The sequence below is a fragment of the Calonectris borealis genome, chromosome 1 (assembly GCF_964195595.1).
Source record: "Calonectris borealis chromosome 1, bCalBor7.hap1.2, whole genome shotgun sequence".
Lineage (NCBI taxonomy): Eukaryota > Metazoa > Chordata > Aves > Procellariiformes > Procellariidae > Calonectris > Calonectris borealis.
In genome coordinates this window covers 197082099-197099818 of record NC_134312.1, presented here as the reverse complement: position 1 = coordinate 197099818, position 17720 = coordinate 197082099, and the positions used below count along the sequence as shown (strand labels likewise).

At 42.2% G+C, this 17720-nt stretch overlaps 1 protein-coding gene across 1 annotated transcript in view; it reads left to right on the top strand.

The window, feature by feature from the left end:
* MTUS2 (microtubule associated scaffold protein 2) overlaps positions 1-17720 on the top strand; it is a 287663-nt gene that overhangs the window by 25300 nt on the left and 244643 nt on the right. The window contains exon 2 of the mRNA XM_075139830.1: positions 8947-9007. The gene's annotated coding sequence lies outside the window, so the exon portion shown is untranslated. The remainder of the gene's footprint in view (positions 1-8946; positions 9008-17720) is intronic.

Sequence of the window (17720 nt, the reverse complement as noted above, 5' to 3'; positions counted from 1 at the left end):
GGTTTGCAGGGACAGCCAGTGGGCTGCTGCCTCCCAGGACGGGCAAAATACTTCTCTCAATCTTCTGTACCCAGCCTCTAATAGTCACAAAACTTGTCAGGACTTCTGTCTCTGAGACCTCTATCTTCCCTCTTCCCCAGCTGTCAAATTTGCTTAAAACTAGCCAACAGGTTCAAAGGTTATTAGGGAAGGATTGACAATGTATATATAGTGTGATCATATAAGCCTCAATTTCCTTGTCAGGCTAAAAAACAAGTCTGCAGTGTTTTGACAATAAATCCCTGTGTCTAGGCAGAGTTCATAAAGACCCGTTAGATCATCCACCTACTGGGTCAACATGGTTTGGGTTTTTCTTTTAAAGATTCTTTTTTCCACTATATTCGATTTGTTTTTTTCAACTCGCTCTTTAAAATAAGACTAATGTTGGAAATACAACACTTTTGAGTGGCACAGCAGGTTCAGCATATGCAGTGGTTATATAGTGGAAAATAGCATCAGAAGACTTGTTCCTGTTGCTAATGAGTTCTGAAGGTAAGAGAACAGTTAATGTATTCATAACAGACTTATACTCAAAGATTTGTAAATAATTTATGGCTTTCCGTGAGTGGGAAGCCAACTACCATAAAGCTTGGACCAAATAGAAAATAATTTTGTAGCAACAAAGGACTTTGGATGTTGCAGATGCAGCAATTCAGCTGTAATCTTCCTGACAGGGAAAAAAAATTATTTAGTAGACTTACCGTAGAATATCTGGGGACTTATAATTTAGTCTTTGTGGCCTCCTGGGGTTCTATCACAATTTGGCATCTACTTCCCCCTAAGGAAAATGAAATTCCTTGCAGTATGACCAGTATTTTGCTAACTTGTGTTTATCTGCAAAAATTCTATTACAAATCTAAATTAAAGACAGTGGAGAAATATACTGTTGGTGTATGACCCCCCTGTTGGTGATGGATTTGTGTGTAAATTGGCAGATAGTAACTATTCTTAGGAAATACTAGTGAAATAGGCAGACATACTTCGCATGTGAATCATGGTGGCCTTTTGGGAGCCTGGAACACTGATTTCTGTTACCATGGATTTAAATGGCTGAACTACTGTTTAAATATGAAAAATTCTGTGCAAATGCTTTTTTGTAAGATTGCAAGTAAAAAGCACAATGACTTCTCAACAGTAGGCAGCAGCAAAGGGGACAGCTTATAGACTGGATCCAGAAGAATTGCCTTTGTTCCCAGTTGAGCTGGTTTTATAAAGGTAAAATAAAGGTGTGAGCAATGCACTGCTGTAACCAAGACCTATTCTAAAGTCCGGGTAGTGACCACAGCCTTTCTAGTTACAATGAAGCAGCATTGCTTATGCTCCACAAGAATAAAATCGCTGGAATCTTTGTCCCTTTGCTTTGGCTCAAACTGGACAATTTTAGCTCTAAGAAGGGAAGTGGACTGAGGAAGGTTACGGCGGTGAGAGATAAGAAGTGCTGGTTGCCTTTTCAATGGTTGTATGTGGACACAGTAGCTCTCCAGTCAACGCAACCAAACTGTCTTCACTTGGGGAAGTTTTCTTGCTTGCTCTTGAAGGAGGCAGAGGGTTTGAAGCCCTTTGCTAACAGCCAAGCTATGATCTCTTTCTTTAAAACTTATTTAAAAACTAAAACTTTATTATTTAAAACTTATTTTACGGATATTTTGGACACACATCTTGCTGAATACTGCATTTATTTATAGCTCCTGTGATACTGGGGAATGTTATTCAAATTCTTTAATTGCAGGATAAGTTAAGTTTTTTCCTTACTTTCCTTCATTATCGTTCTCAATTTTAGTAGATGATAGAGAGGCCTTTTAATTTTTTTATTCCTTTGGGTTTTTTATTACAATCCTTTGGCTTTTGGTTGAGTTAATAGTTGGAGGTGCATTGTCATGAGGTGTGATACAGTGTCCCTTGGCCCCAGGAAGGGGGTCAGTACAGAGGACAAGGAGATCTCTTTCCACTGACCTCACATTTTGATACGGCCATTATTTATGGGGGTATGGTAAGATAAGCAAATGAATCCTATGGATTTGTTCGGTCCTCTGTTCAGTGAAAACTTGAGATCTAGAAGAGGTGTCTATCACTGCCCATAAGCATAATTTGCGACTCTCAATTTCAAAGAGATTTTATGAACCATTTATGGGCATTTTCTGATTCACAGCAAACAAGTAATTGCTGTTTTAAAATTTCTGCTTTCCTAAGAGACTGTATCCAGAGAACCTTTTTTCAGCCGCTGCTGCCCTTAGCAGCAATACATAACTTGCTGAAATGAAAAAAAAATTTTTTTATAGTTTCGGCTACTACAAAAGAAAGAGTCGAAATGTGCTGTTTTACCTATGAAACATAGTACTTTTTTGCCTTCATGATTAAGATAAATCACCTTGGCTATCTGACTGTGATAACTATGTGTTAGGACTGACATTTAGGTACAAACTGGTGGGAATCTGATCTGCTGCATACAGATGAGGAGGCCCTAACACACAGGCATGTCTTTGGCTTCTCTTCATGTGATTCTTGCACCTCATGCATGAAAAAGACAGTTGTTGGAAGGGTTTTTAAAGGCTGCAGTATGTTGTGGGATTTATTGCAAGGAGTAGTGAGAACTGGAAAGCCAAAGAAGTGCCCTATCATATTCTGTCTGATAAAGGGATTTGTACAGCCTTCTGCTGCAAAAGATAGGACAAGTGGAGTAGTGTTTCTGACTTAATGGATAGTGTGTAGTAGTAAAGATGAAAAAGAAGAGACAGCAGCGTATAGTGTCGTTATTTTAGCCCCCTCATTTAAACTTTTTTCCTTTAAACTTTATATGTAAGACATCATAATCTATAATGCAAAATCAAACAAGGTCTCCCCCCAAGAAAGCTTCCTATTAACTGGTGGAGAATGTGAGGATTACTTTTGCTAAATATGTTTAGGAGACATTTTTCCCATTCTCTCTGCACTGTGACCCACTGGACTGAGGAGTTAAGTTCTCCTGTTAGATGGAATAGGTGAAGCTTTAGGGATAGTAAATGTTTCTGGCCTGAAACTAATGAACTACTGGGAACTGTGAAAGGAATTTCTTTGGTTATTTAATGGAAGACTAGTGACCGGCATTATCTTCGGGTGCCAGGAACAGGACAGGGAACCCCTGGATCAGAGTTCAAAGTGAAGAGCAGGCTGTGTTAGAGAGGCTGTCACCCAGAGAGAGAAGCTGCCCAGGAGGCCCCGAAACTGGGGGCAGCTGACACTGTGGATGCACATGAAAGCGTTGCTTTGGCTTTTTCCCCCCCCAAATTCTTGGGTAAATCCTTTCATTTTGAAATGTCCTGCATTGCTGCAAGGGAACATACCACTAGACAGGACCGAGTCTGCTCACACGTAACCACACAGGAGGCAGAAGGGTTTGCAGGCATCTGCTTCTGTCTTAGAAGAGATCAGAGGCATCAACAGCGTGTGTTGTTTGAATGGCTCTTACAAAGGGAATAGCTGGTCTAAACTTATTGGGATCTGCTGGAAGAATGATAGCAGGAAACCTTGATACCTGCTAAAGATAGGAATGTGGTCTGATAGGGAACATTTAAACTTCATAGCACGTGGAAGCTGTGTTATGGCTTAAATACTGTCCTTCTGTTCACCCAAATTAAGCAACTGAAATAAGACTGTGTTGTTGCTTATTGTTGTTGACAATTTACCTGATCCTCTTTCTCTTTATTTTAGTTTCTAGTATCTCATATACAACTATCTGGCAGCTCTTTCATTGCAGTTCATTGCTATATTGTTGACTCATTGTCCAAGATAAAGTGAAAGGGAAATAAATTGCAATGTTTGTTCAGTGCTTTTCATCCTATGTGGTCTCTGAATGCTTGACATGACCATGACCCACTTCAGCCACCACTGAAATACGGACACCGAGCAAATGTGTAATGATGTGCAGGTGCACTTGGCAGGGTTGAGACTGCAAGTGAAAAACACCTCAGGAGTCTGAAATTCCAGGAAGCCTTTAGCTAAGCAGTATGTCAATAACTCTGTTAGCATTTGTTTATGGTAGGAGAGCATCTCACAACACTTCTGAAAAGCTAAGGAAAGCATTTTCAGACAAAAATAATACTCACTCGTCATTTAACTGACCACACAAGGTGGCTGTTAGTTAACAGCTTGACTGGTTTAGTTTTAAAAGTATTACACAACAAAATAGTTGGACTAACTGGGAAATATAGGCTAGAGGACAAGGAGATCTGTCTTCAGCTTATTAGAAAATTGTGTGTTCAATATTGGAAACAAATGTTAATAGGGCAAACTCTGGTCATTGCTATGGTTATTACTTCAGAGCAATTACACTGATATTTATAAAATCAGTAATGGAAATGGAAAGGAATGTCTACTGCCCAGGTATACTTACATCAGATCTACATTGCTGTGAAATAGTTTTGTTATACTTTTAAAAAGCAGCAGTGCTTAGTAAAATGTTAAATCATTTAGAGGAGTTAAAGTGCTGACAAGCTAATACCCATCCTTCTAATTATTGAATAAATTAGCATGAAGGAAATAAATGATGCATTCCTGGATTTACAACTGAAGGTTATTTTATTAGAATGACAATTTCTTGAATTGGGTTGTTTCTGAATATTCAGGTGTGATTTTTTTTTTTTTTGCAGCTGGCAGTAAGAAAGAGACATAGAAATGAAAACACATATTTAAGAAAGTATACTATATAGAAGTAATTTTCATCTATTTTACCAATCATATGGAGTTGGTCATGGGCTTTGTAGATTGCCTTTTCTCTCTGCTTTCATTAATTGCACAGCTGGAACTTATCCCTGTTGACAGAAGCTTGCTCTTTGATTCAATAGATATATTTATTTTCAAATAATTTATGAAGACAAGTGCATTTTCAGAAGTTTTAAAAAGTTTGCCTTTTCAGACTTACATCACAATATTGTTTGGATTAATAGTGTACTCACATTCCAGAATTCACATCTTTTCCAATAAAAATACATGAAGTCATGTTGACAATGTAGGGTGCAAGAGTATTCTGTGAAACTGTATTTCACGGAAGAAATTATAAATTAGAGGTGATAATTTACTTTTTTTTTCCAGTTTGCTATTTTGTCTACTGCCTTTCTTTCTCTTTTATTAGATAAGTGGATTTTGTAGGGGCTGACCCTGGCATGAGAAGGGATGTGTGCAGGGAGCCAGAGCAACAAGTCGGCTTTGGTAGTCAGATCATGAAAGTCTCATGAATTTCAGATGTTTTCAGACTTCAACCATGCGCTGAAAGAGGAGGGGAAATGAAAATAGATGAATGTTATCAGACTTGCCGTTAGGTTCAGAGAACTCATATTGAATTAATCTGAAGTCTGTGCACTGATCAGTCCTCGGTTTGGATGACTGGCACTGTGTTGTAAATAGCAGCAAAAACTGCTGAGCATATTGTCTAACCTTCCCTTGTAATGGCAGCATCAATCACGTGGTGATTAACATGCCTACAGGCACTTTTTTAATCTTCTGCCATAGTATCTCTTCCAGTAAAAGAATGGATTAACAGCTGAGCACTTGAGGAAAAGAAAGGAGTCTTCTCTGAAGGAAACTATATGAAAGTCCATAAAAAAGCATAATTTATCATGTGTCACTTGGAATAATGAAGCACAGAGAGATACCCTCCTCATCCTGCAGAATCAATAGTTTTTTAAATATAAATGGAAATATATGACTGAGAAAGAGGATCATTTGTCCCTTGAATACTTGTAACGAAATTATATAGTAACTTTGATTTATAAACGCATTTTTTTTACTGGATGGGGAGAGATCAGTCTAATCACATTACACATTTCTCATTTTCACAGCCAAAATCTTATTCTTCCAGGATATCAGTCAGATGCTTGCTTCCTCTCACCCACGTCTTACAGAATTATAGAATCGTTTAGATTGGAAAAGACCTTTAAGATCATCTAGTCCAACCATTAACCTAGCATTGCCAAGTCCACCACTAAACCATGTCCCTAAGCACCACATCTACACGTCTTTTAAATACCTCCAGGGATGGTGACTTAACCACTTCCCTGGGCAGCGTGTTCCAAGGCCTGACAACCCTTTCGGTGAAGAGATTTTTCCTAATATCCAATCTAAACCTCCTCTGGCGCAACTTGAGGCCATTTCCTCTTGTCCTATTGCTTGTTAGTTGGGAGAAGAGACCAACGCCCATCTCGCTATAGAGTGATAAGGTCTCCCCTCAGCCTCCTTTTCTCCAGCTCCTCATAAGGCTTGTTCTCCAGACCCTTCACCAGCTTCGTTGCCCTTCTCTGGACACGCTCCAGCACCTCAATGTCCTTCTTGTAGTGAGGGCCCCAAAACTGAACACAGTATTTGAGGTGCGGCCTCACCAGTGCCGAGTACAGGGGCACGATCACTTCCCTAGTCCTGCTGGCCACACTATTTCTGATACAGGCCAGGATGCTGTTGGCCTTCTTGGCCACCTGGGCACACTGGTGACTCATGTTCAGCCGGCTGTTGACCAACACCCCCAGGTCCTTTTCCTTTGGGCAGCTTTCCAGCCACTCTTCCCCAAGCCTGTAGCGTTTCATGGGATTGTTGTGACCCAAGTGTAGGGTGCGGCACTGAGCCTTGTTGAACCTCATACAATTAGGTTACTCAATCAGGACCTGCCTTTCATAAACCCATGCTTTCATAAACCAGGGCCTGATCGCCTGGTTGTCCTGTAGGTGCCGCATGATGGCACTCAAGATGATCTGCTCCATAACCTTCTCCAGCACCAAGGTCAGACTGACAGGCCTGTAATTCCCCGGATCCTCCTTCCGGCCCTTCTTGTAGATGGGTGTCACATTTGCTAACTTCTAGTCAACTGGGACCTCCCCGGTTAGCCAGGACTGCTGATAAATGATGGAAAGCGGCTTGGTGAGCACTTCCACCAGCTCCCTCAGTACCTTGGGTGAATCCCATCTGGCCCCATAGACTTGTCTGTGTCTGAGTGGTGTAACAGGTCGCTAACCATTCCCCCTTGGATTATGGGGGCTTCATTCTGCTCCCCGTCCCTGTCTTCCGTCTCAGGGGGCTGGGTACCCCGAGAACAACTGGTCTTACTGTTAAAGACTGAGGCAAAGAAGGCATTAAGTACCTCACCCTTTTCCTCATCCTTTGTCACTGTGTTTCCCCCCACATCCAATAAAAGGGTGGAGATTCTCCTTAGTCCTCCTTTTGTTGCTAATGTATTTATAGAAATGTTTTTAATTGTCTTTTACAGCAGTAGCCAGATTAAGTTCTAGATGGGCTTTGGCCCTTCTAATTTTCTCCCTGCATAACCTCATGACATCCTTGTAGTCCTCCTGAGTTGCCTGCCCCTTCTTCCAAAGGTCATAAACTCTCCTTTTTTCCCTGAGTTCCAACTAAAGCTCTGTTTGGCCAGGCCGGTCTTCCCTGCCGGCTTGTCTTTCAGCACATGGAGATGGCCTGCTCCTGCACCTTTTCAGATTTCCTTCCTGAAGAATGTCCAGCCTTCCTAGACTCCTTTGCCCTTCAGGACTGCCTCCCAAGGGACTCTGTCAACCAGTCCCCTAAACAGGCCAAAGTCTGCCCTCTGGAAATCTAGGGTAGCAGTTCTGCTGACCCTCCTGTGGTGGTGCTTTGTAGATCCAGCTGCACCTACACTCCTCTCTGAGAAGGAGTTTAGAGAGCAAGGGGGTCTACTCTGAACCTCGTTACTCAACGGGAGGGTCTCCTTATCCCTTTTGTATTAGACACAAATGGTTGTCCAAGTCTGAGACTAAGATTAGATCCAGCCAGGTCTTCTCTGAACCTTGTGACTCAGCGGGAGGATCTCCCTTACCCTTTTGTCCTCAATTTCTGCACGAATCATTCCAACACAATTCTGACACAATTTTCCCTGTATATACTTAATCCATGTAATGAGTAATAGAATGAACCTTGCCATCGAATTCTGTTAAGTCGTGCTTTTATAAATTTCTATTAAAATCCCTTTTGCTGATATCTTTGCCAGTGGTTCTTTAAGCAGCCTCAAAACCACTCATTCGCGACACCCCCTCCTTACTTCTCCAAGAATCAAAAACTCTATCATTTTGTGATCACTATGTCTTGAGTGTGAATTGTTACATAGGAAGATTCAGGAACAATACGTAGGAAAGGAATCCAACTGCAAATAATAAGATAAAGGAAAGAGAGAAAAAAACGTCACCTGCATACTAAAATATAACTTTCTATTTGTTAAGTTTGCAGAACAGCCTCTTGAAGAAGTAGTCAATTCACGTCACTGCTTGTACTCTAAATGAGTGAGTAAAGAATAGTGTACACAATACATAGCAGTGTAAGGGGTGGGTTTTTTACTGTACTCTCAGAATATTTTAGGAGCAATTAATCTAACATTGGTTTTTCTCACTACTTTCCTAGGAGAGATTATGCAATAATTTCTATGGTTACTAGAATTTCCAAAGTGTGTGCAAATTTCTCATCAAAGCAATTCTGAGAAATAGGAAAGTATTATTTACTTACACTCTCTCCAGCACACAGCACTTCAGCTAGCAACACATCACTATCCCAGGGATCGCATCCTTTAGGGGTTTTGGGGTCACTAACCCTCTGAGCTGAAAACTTAATTTTCTTTGACTTCTAAGACCCAGGTGTTCATCCTGCTATAAAAAGTGCTGCATCCATGTTTGAAAGTGTCTCACAGTATGTTCAGTTTTCATAGCACTGCACAGGCCGAAAGCTTGTGCTGAATTGCAAGCAGCAACTCAGGCAATAAAATGAGTAGAAAATCTTTGGTAAGGTAGTTCAAATGTATCTAGACTGGTGCTTGTGTGAAAAAACTGAAGTGACATTTTAATAAATATTCTGTAATTCAAAGAACTTCCCTATTAGCCTAGAGTGAATTGTTATTTTTTTTTTCCATTTTGATATCTTTTCAAGGGTTCTGATGAACAGAGAGCAAGAGCCTTTCCTAAGGAGCATCTTCAGCAGAAACGAGATAGTAAGTAATACAGTAGGCAAACAAGGTACACCTTGCAGACAGTTATTTGATTCCACATAGTCTAATAGATGCCTCCAGAAATTACACTCACTTCTAACTGGAAAGTAGCATGTGATACCCCGTTTATGTACAGCTCCATGCTCTGTTCTTGGACTTGCACTGGTGGGCCAGTAATCCATATTTCACAGCTAGCTTTCTGTGTCCTCTACACTTTGTCAGATGTACAAACTGAACAGGACATAGCAAAATGAAAATATTTTCTAAACCAGCTGATCTAAGTGTTCTTTTCCCCCTTCAGTCAGCCTGGTTTTAGATGCTTCGTATTCATAATTTCATAAGAAACAAGCAGCTGTATTGAAACTGAAACTAAGTGCCTGTTATAAACCGACTTCTACTCCCATCCCTCATTTCCCACCAGGGAAGCCTAATCTTTCTGGAAGTCTTTCTGGTGGTGAATAAGGGAGTTCTGGGAATGTTAGGGAAAGAGAGTTGGGTAAAATTGTGAAAGTTCACCTAATTTCATAGTCAGAAAGTCTCAGTTTGGGGTCTTTGATCTACTTGTGAAAGAGCTGGACTAGATATTCCATGTGAGCTTTGCTTCACCTGTCTTTGGGGACTTCCTTTGGGCTGTGAATGTTTTGTGGGAAATAATAGGTCACTTGCAGAGATGTACAATAGACTCATCACCTGAAATGCAGAAGGGAAGTGATTAATTAGATTTTTTTTGAAACTTGACTGTAAAGATTTGTCCTACTTTGTGACTGACGTTTTATGCAAATTATTTAGAACACTTGTGCATTAATTAGAAGTTGTATATATTATCATATTTATTATCTTCTTCTTGACAATACATGTTCTGAGCAATGCGAAAAGGGTGGGAACTTGGCAAATTGGCTGTGTACTAAAAGTTGGCAAGGTCACTGGGGAATTTCAGAGTTGTCATTAGGTATCAGAAGTGTTTGGGTTCTTATGGGAAAGGGATGTCCTCATTGATAAAATATACCAAAACTCCTGGTATGGGTGAGAAGGACGTGGTAGGCATGAAGCCTATTCCCTGATAGGAGTAAGGGTTGTAGTTTACTGGGGTGCCTCTTGTCTTCTCACTTTTCCTGCCTGGCTGCTGGTTTCCAGCCACGATCCGATATGGAGACAGGTAAAGAGATGATGCCCGGCTCATCAGCAACCACAGCAAGTGTCTGTCATCTTCTGTAGCTCAGCTGCCTGTACAGAAGTTCACTTTGAGTGTGGGTATAATACAGCAGAGCTGTTTAGTATAGCTTGATGCAGCATAATCCTTGTATCCTGCTTAGGATACACTCTAGATGGGTGGACAACTACAAGGGTGAAAAACTGGCTGGTTTGTTGGGCCAACAGACTGGTAATTAATGGGTCGCACTCCACCTGCAGGCCAGTTATGAGCTGAATTCCCCATGGGTCTGTATGGGGACATATCCTGTTTAATGCTTTTATCAGTGACCTGGAGAAGGAGACATGATGTCCTCCCATCAACTCAGTGGATGACACAAAATTGGGGGGGAACCAAATGGTATGCTGAAGGGCAGGGCTGCCATCCTGAGGGACGTGGACAGGCTGGAGGAATGGGTCAACAGGAACCTCATGAAATTAAATGAGGACAAATGCAAACTCCAGTGCTGGTGATGGACTAATCCTCTGCATGAGGTTTGGTGGGCAGTAAATTGAGTATGAGCCAGCAGTGTGCCTTGGCAGCAAAGATGGACAACAGCATCCTGGGCTCTCTTATGAGGAGCAAAGCCAGTAGATGGAGGGAAGGGATTATCCCCTTACCCAGTACTTGTTAGGCTGCATCTAGTTATACTGTGCCCAGTTTTGGGCCTTCCAATACAGCAAAGACATCAACAAATTTTTGATGTTGGAGGGAGTTCCATCAGAGGCTCCTGAGATGGTGAGGGCTAGAGCATTTCCCATGTGAGGAGAGGCTGATGGAACAGAGTTTGTTCAGCTTGGAGCACAGATGGCTTTGGGGGGAACGTGACAGCAGCTCCCAGTGCCTACAGGGTCATTGAGGAGACAGAGCTGGGCTCTTCACAGTGGTCCCTGGCAGGTGGACAAGAAACAGTGGCCATAAAATGAAACAACAGAGGTTCAGGCTGGATATAAGGAGAACAGGAGACTGTCCCATGAGGACAGTGAAGGTTGTGCAGTCTCTCTGTCCTTGGAGGTTTTCAGGACAAAGCTCTGAGAAACCTGGTCCTGAATTCATTGTTGACTCTGGACTAGAGACTTCCCGAGGTCCCCTCAAGCCTGAAAGGGTCAATAATTCTATGACAATGGGCCTTTAAATGAGCCAAAAAGATGCTGAAGGTGGGATCCTTGTAGAAGAGAGAAGGAGGAAGTGCTTGCTTGTGTCTGCAAGAAAGCAAGATCTTTTTTACACCTGCCATCATCATGGTTTTTCTTTTTTTTTTTTTTTGTAAGTTCAAATTATAGATGAGGTTTTGCACATTCGGGAGACGATTGCTTTCCAGTTTTGATAATTACTTTATATACCAATTCTTCCAGTCATTAGACATAAATTGCAGTACTTCGCAAACAGAAGATCTGATTTATTGTCTGACCTGACTAGTAATGAAGCGTTTTGACAGTATCTGGGATAAAATTCCCTGCTGTAAGCATATGTAGCTTCTTTGAAGTGAATGGCACTACATGCAATTGTACTAGTGGCAAATTTGGCCCATTTTTAGTAAAATACAGCAAATAGGTTTTGTGCTCCTAAATTATTTAAATGTTCAGAAAAGGACTTGCTGATGAGCAATTATGAGAAAATCTTTCCTCTGACACAAGACATGTCAGTTACTGCCAAGAAAACCAAATGAATCTGATCTTCAAAGCTAAAAATGTTGAACTGAAAGGTCATCTATTCAATAGGTACAATGGTCCTACACGAACTCCAGTGCTGTTAAAACACAAAAGCTTTAAGAGGCCTTTTTGCATCTGTGTTCCAAAAACTATAAACATCAAGATCATGAATCAATTTGTGAATGACACCATAGAGGAGGATAGAAATATTTTACATGTTTTGTCTTTAAGACCTTTTCTGTTCTGACACTTTCTTTGGATATTCCTTCCCACTTTAATTACCCAAGTAAAAATGCTTCCAGGATAGATTCAGTTTATAAAACCGAAAATGTTTGCATCTCAGAGCTGTGTATGAGGAGCAGGCAGTGCAGCTTAAAAGGCTGTGGTAGTGTTTTCCTTCTCTTGGGAAATGCCTCAATGAAAAGGTCATCTTTAGGGTCAGATTTTAACTTATTTGGCAAGTAGATTGCTCTGTAGGTTGAGAAACTTGTTGATCTGTATTTTTATGCACAAAAATAGCAGGTTGGTTCTGATTTTTGAGTTTTACATGACATTCTGGAGGTTGAAATATGACTCTCATATTGTTAACGATCCTGCTTTAAAATCAGTCAGTTTTGTGTATGTCACTTGTATCTTTTTCATTGATGGTAATTTGAGTATCACAAGCAAAACACATGCAGAACGTGCCCTCACATCTGCAAAAGCATTCATGTCACTATCTTCAGCTAATCATATCCAAATCACATCTCCATGAGTGTACAGAAGAGGTATTTCGCTCTGAATTACTGCTGAACCTTGTTTACAGGGGTAATTAATTAATTAATTACATTAATTATTGAAATGTGCAGAATGCAAAGATTATACTAGTAAATTGAACAGTACCAGGGAAAATTCACAGGCACTGGAACTCAGTCACCTCTGGTGACACACTGCTGGGACAGTCCTTGTGCTGATTTGCCCTAGGCCAGCTGTTTTAGGGCACAGTTCAGGAGCTAATCTGGACCAGGCATACCCTCTTTCAGAAGTTCTAGGTGTCTAAGTGCAGGTGAGGACTGGCACCATGCCAGTTGTCCTCCATGTTAGAGAGTGGTTGTAGACATAGTCAAGTTAGGAGTAGCACACTAAAAACTGGACTTTTATGTCCATAGCATTTTTAATGTCAGCCCACCAGTCACCCTTTGTTTAGCTATGTCAGGAAGTTATGACATGAGCATAGCACAAAACCTTTGAAAATGTAGTTTGGAGAGGCTATAGTTCCAGAGTGCTTCCAAACTCAATGCACCAATAGTCATTTTCTGATCGATAGCTGGACATATAGGTTGCTGTAATAACTTGGATATATCAGATTTTCCAGAGTAAACCTCTGAAAGATATCCTGCCAACAGTTTATGATCACAGAATATGTTAAAATCCATAGCGGATCTACGCTATTGCAAATGCTGTTGTTTGTCTGTGTCTGTACTGCTAGAGGTACCAGGACTGTCCATGGCTCTGCTAACAAATGGCACAGATAAACTGATGTCATCTCAACCACGTTTGTCTCGGAGCTGGTTGGAGCAATTCGACCATTACCAGGGAGTGACCTAATGATGAAGCAGCATGGGCAGTCAGGCTGTGTGCTTGTGCTCACGCCCTCATCTGCTCCTGTTTCACAGAGTAGAGGCAGCCTTTATTCCCGACAGCTGTGCTAAGCAATTGAGCGTTAGTCCCTGAAGTGTTCCCGCTTCACTTTTTAAGTTTGTGCTTTGGTTTCCTTCAATAGAAATGAAAGCACTATTTACTTTTACAGCTACGTATTCATCTCACCTAACTTTAAACCATCCAAACATTATGTGTCTCCCCTGAGCCCATCATCTAGACTTCGGGATAGTTGAAGGAAAGCATGATGCATTGCCCTGTCTTAAAGACCTTTCTTAGGACTGGTTGAATCCCCTGTGGAGGTGGCTCCTGCTCTCTATTCACTATATGGAGAGAGCTAAGGCGATTAGTTTGGACTAGAAACCTAAGTTTTAGATTGCTAAAATTAGCTGAGATAAGTCCTACCCACAGCTACTACATTTATCTTCAGCTTCTCTTTTTCTATTTTGTTTTCAATTTCATGCCTCTCTACTCACCCATTTTCTACGTCTTCTGCAGTTTTTACCTATATTCATCGTCCCACGTGTATATGTTATTTCCTTTAACTTAACCATGATCTCTGATGCTGGAATGGCAAATGGGATTCTACAATACTTCTGCTCCACTCTACTTGCTGAAACATTGATTTTCTTAAAGCATTTCTGTACTGAAAAAATCAATAAGGCTATATACAATGCAGAAGCAATAATGTAAATGATAACTTAGAGTGAAAGAGCTGATAGCCAGAGTTGAACGTCATTCAGTGAAAGGGAAACCTCTGGATTCTAGTTGAGGGCAGATGATAGCATGATTCTCTGACACCCTGCATTACGCACCTGCCCATCCAGGGTAGCCACAGCCCAACAAGCTGCAAGAAGAAAGAGCAAGCTCTGGAGAAAATAAGGGACTGTCACCTATGAGTTGTTGGCCATTGTATTTTTCAGGCCATAGTGAATATGCAGAATCAGTCATCTTATATGAACACAAGTGTGAACTTCTGTTGAAATCAGTAGAAATTTGCAGACATTTTCAGTGGAGGCTGATTTTTGTGTAAGGTCCCTCTCTCCCTCCAGGAGGGAAGGAGATGCTAATATTTCATTTGGTTTGTGTAACAGCTACTGAGTTTCAAGTGTTTCATCTGGAAAAATTATATTGACAAAACGTGTTATTTTTCCAGATGAAACTTCATCAATTCAGGGATGAATTTCAGGTACACTTTTCTGTGATGGATGAGCTCAAAAGAAGTTTGTTTTATAGGAATTTTGTTTAATGCTCACTTTGGACCTCATCCACTAAAGCTGCTTAGCAGGAAATAACTGTTTAACTGTGTGTAGGTTGTTGAGGAAGAGAAAGATGATACTTTGGGACAGAAGTTGCAGGTTTTCTTACTTCTTACCTATTTTCCAAATGTTACCAGCCAAAAGCAGTGGTTTGCAAAGTGTATAATGGAACTGCAACGTTTTTGTATATTGCTTCTTACCCATGCCTTGTGTGCTTGTTGTTCATAGAATCATAGAATCATTAAGGTTGGAAAGGACCGCTAAGATCATCGAGTCCAACCATCAACCCAACACCACCATGCCCACTAAACCATGTCCCTAAGCACCACTTCTACATGTCTTTTAAATACTTCCAGGGATGGTGACTCAACCACCTCCCTGGGCAGCCTGTTCCAATGCTTGACCACTCTTAGAGCTTTTAAAGTGGTCCTTAAGGCATCTCACAGAGAAATGAGTCACATTGTCTTTCGTTCCCATGTGGTTGCAGATTGAGGAGTTTAGCAGGAGAAGGAGGGAACCCCATAGAAAGGTTGTGGGGAGATTGCATTATAGATGCATATATATAGGCATTATAGATACTGCATTAGAATGAAAGGTATCCAGAGAAAGGCTTTATGCATTGTGAGGGTTGTGTGTTGGAGATGGCAAATACTGTGATAAGAGAGATCATAGCTGTGGTGGGTTTCCAAGCAGACACCCGGCAGTGAGTGGGTGAGTCCCCACACGAGGCAGCAGGAGGACGGGCCGATGGGAGCGGCCTGGCCTGGCCTGGGACCAGGTCCCCTCGGCTGCGGCGGTTCTGCCTGCGCACCCTGGCAAGACTGGTAGCTAAGGCAGGGCCTGTGGTGGGGTTTTCTTCTCTGCTGCTTCTAGCACCCATGCTGTCCTGTGCTCCCCCAAATGTCCGAGCTCAACAAACTTCAGCAAACCTGGCAGAACACTAGGAACCTCATGGACTTTATTTTGTACAAAGCTTTCAGAAATAGCCAGGAGGGCAGAAGGAGACCCCATTGTACTCCCTGAGCCCTGAGGAGGGCATCAGCAGCAGAATCGTAACCAGCATGTGGAGCAGAGAGGGCAAGGGAAACACCCTTGTCTCAAGAAAAAAATCAGTTGTGGTTCACCCCCTATTATTATACTTTCAAAACTCCGGGAAAGAAGCCTGCCGGCATCTGGCAGCACAAGCCTCTCTGCTTGCTGGGGTGTTGGCTGACGTCTGTGGAAGACCCATTCAGTTTGTGAGCTCGGACTATGGCTCTGCTAATGAAATAAGTGTCCCTGGGGTACCAAGGCCAGCTGGTGTGGAGCTTCCCTGTGCCACAAAGCTCCATGTCCTCCCCTTGTCCCCAGCTGCTGTCACAGGGCTGTGGCGGGGCAGGGGAGGTAGCCTGAGGCAGGGGCGAGGCTGCGAGGTTGGGCGGCCATGGCCTGGTGTCTCTCTTCTCCCACAGGCCCCAACGCATGGCTGTGGCCACGGTGTCCCGTGTCCTGCCACAGCGTGTTCGCACGTCCCAGGAATGGCAGAGGACTGGGCCGGGTGACACGAGCAGGTCCTCCCTGTCCTGTGCTTCTGTGTCTCCTCTCCTGCCTGGTGTCCCTCAGGGCGGCCGCACTGTGGAGTGGGCGGGCCTCTGCCCCCTCTCAGGTGTCAGAGGGGATTTCAGCATCATATATGGCCTCCCTCCGGGCTCTAGCTCATGCCGGGTGTGTGTCCCCCCTGCGGCCTTCAACAGGGGCTGCTCAGCTCCTCAGGGAGCAGCTTTTGAACCCCCACAAATGACATGTCAGGGCTGAGGTAAAACGGAAACCAGGGCTGCCGCTGCTGCAGCCTGGGAGGTGGCCCTGAGACGTCCCTGCAGCAGAGGCCAGGTCCTGCGGTGAAACCCCTGGTTGACACCTGGGACGTGCCTCCTCTGCTGCGCCCCGATTGCACCTGCTGGAAAAACTCAATAAATTTCACTTTGCTGAAGTGAAAATAAAATCTTTGTCTCTCTGAATGTATGAGTTTTTCCAGTAACGTTGGAGGCCTGGTGTTTGAAATTCATCCTTAATGACACTAACTTCAGCAGCTACAAAATAATCTGGCATCTTCTAATTGTCTTCATGTTGTTTGTTGCCCACAGTCTGAATGCGAAGGTGAACACAGCAATATTTTTGATCAGTGGGTCCACTGTCAAAACACGTTATGAATCAATAGCCAAACATTTCACAGATGTAACGCAATACGACCCAAGCTTCAAGGCCAGACGTATTTAAGTGCAAAAATAACTGATGCTTGCAGAGATACCTTAAAAATTTGTCTCCCAGTGCATGTAATGTGATTTTTCCATCTGTTTGCTGCATAGCTGAGGAATGCAAAAGCTAGAGTATGGTAAGATTATAATCAGATTCATTTGTTTTTCAGTTACTGCTGGGTGTATTTTATTTCCGAGGTTGGGACTAGATCCAGCATTTTTAGCCTGAATGTTGGTAATACAGGTTACAATTTATTCCTCAAAATGTGGGACTGCTTACTTTTTCTATATTTGACATTATATAATCACAGATATTATAATTATAGGTATTCGTTCTTTGTGATGAAATGTGGCTAGTGTAACAACATTCTTTAAATGGCTGTCTCTCAGCGAGAAATAAACATTTGGCAGTATCCCATTCTGCCATTTAATTAACTTGAGTCATGTGAAATACGTGAGCTGGGAGAAGACTAAAAATTGTTAAACCCCAGAACACATGAATGGGACATGCGTCTGTCATGGACCTATCCTGGTATTAGTGCAAGTGTTTTTGATGCTGTATTAGTGGAGCTGTAGTAAAATAGAAGGAAATCCAGGAAAGAACAAGTTGGCACTGTGAGGGAGGCTTTATAATGCAGCCAAGCACGCCAGCTACCTACCAGTCATCTCAGCGAGCATGACTGAGCCCCGGTCGTGGCGGACCAGTGGTAGGAGCTAGTTGGTGTATTTGCTGATGGATTTCTT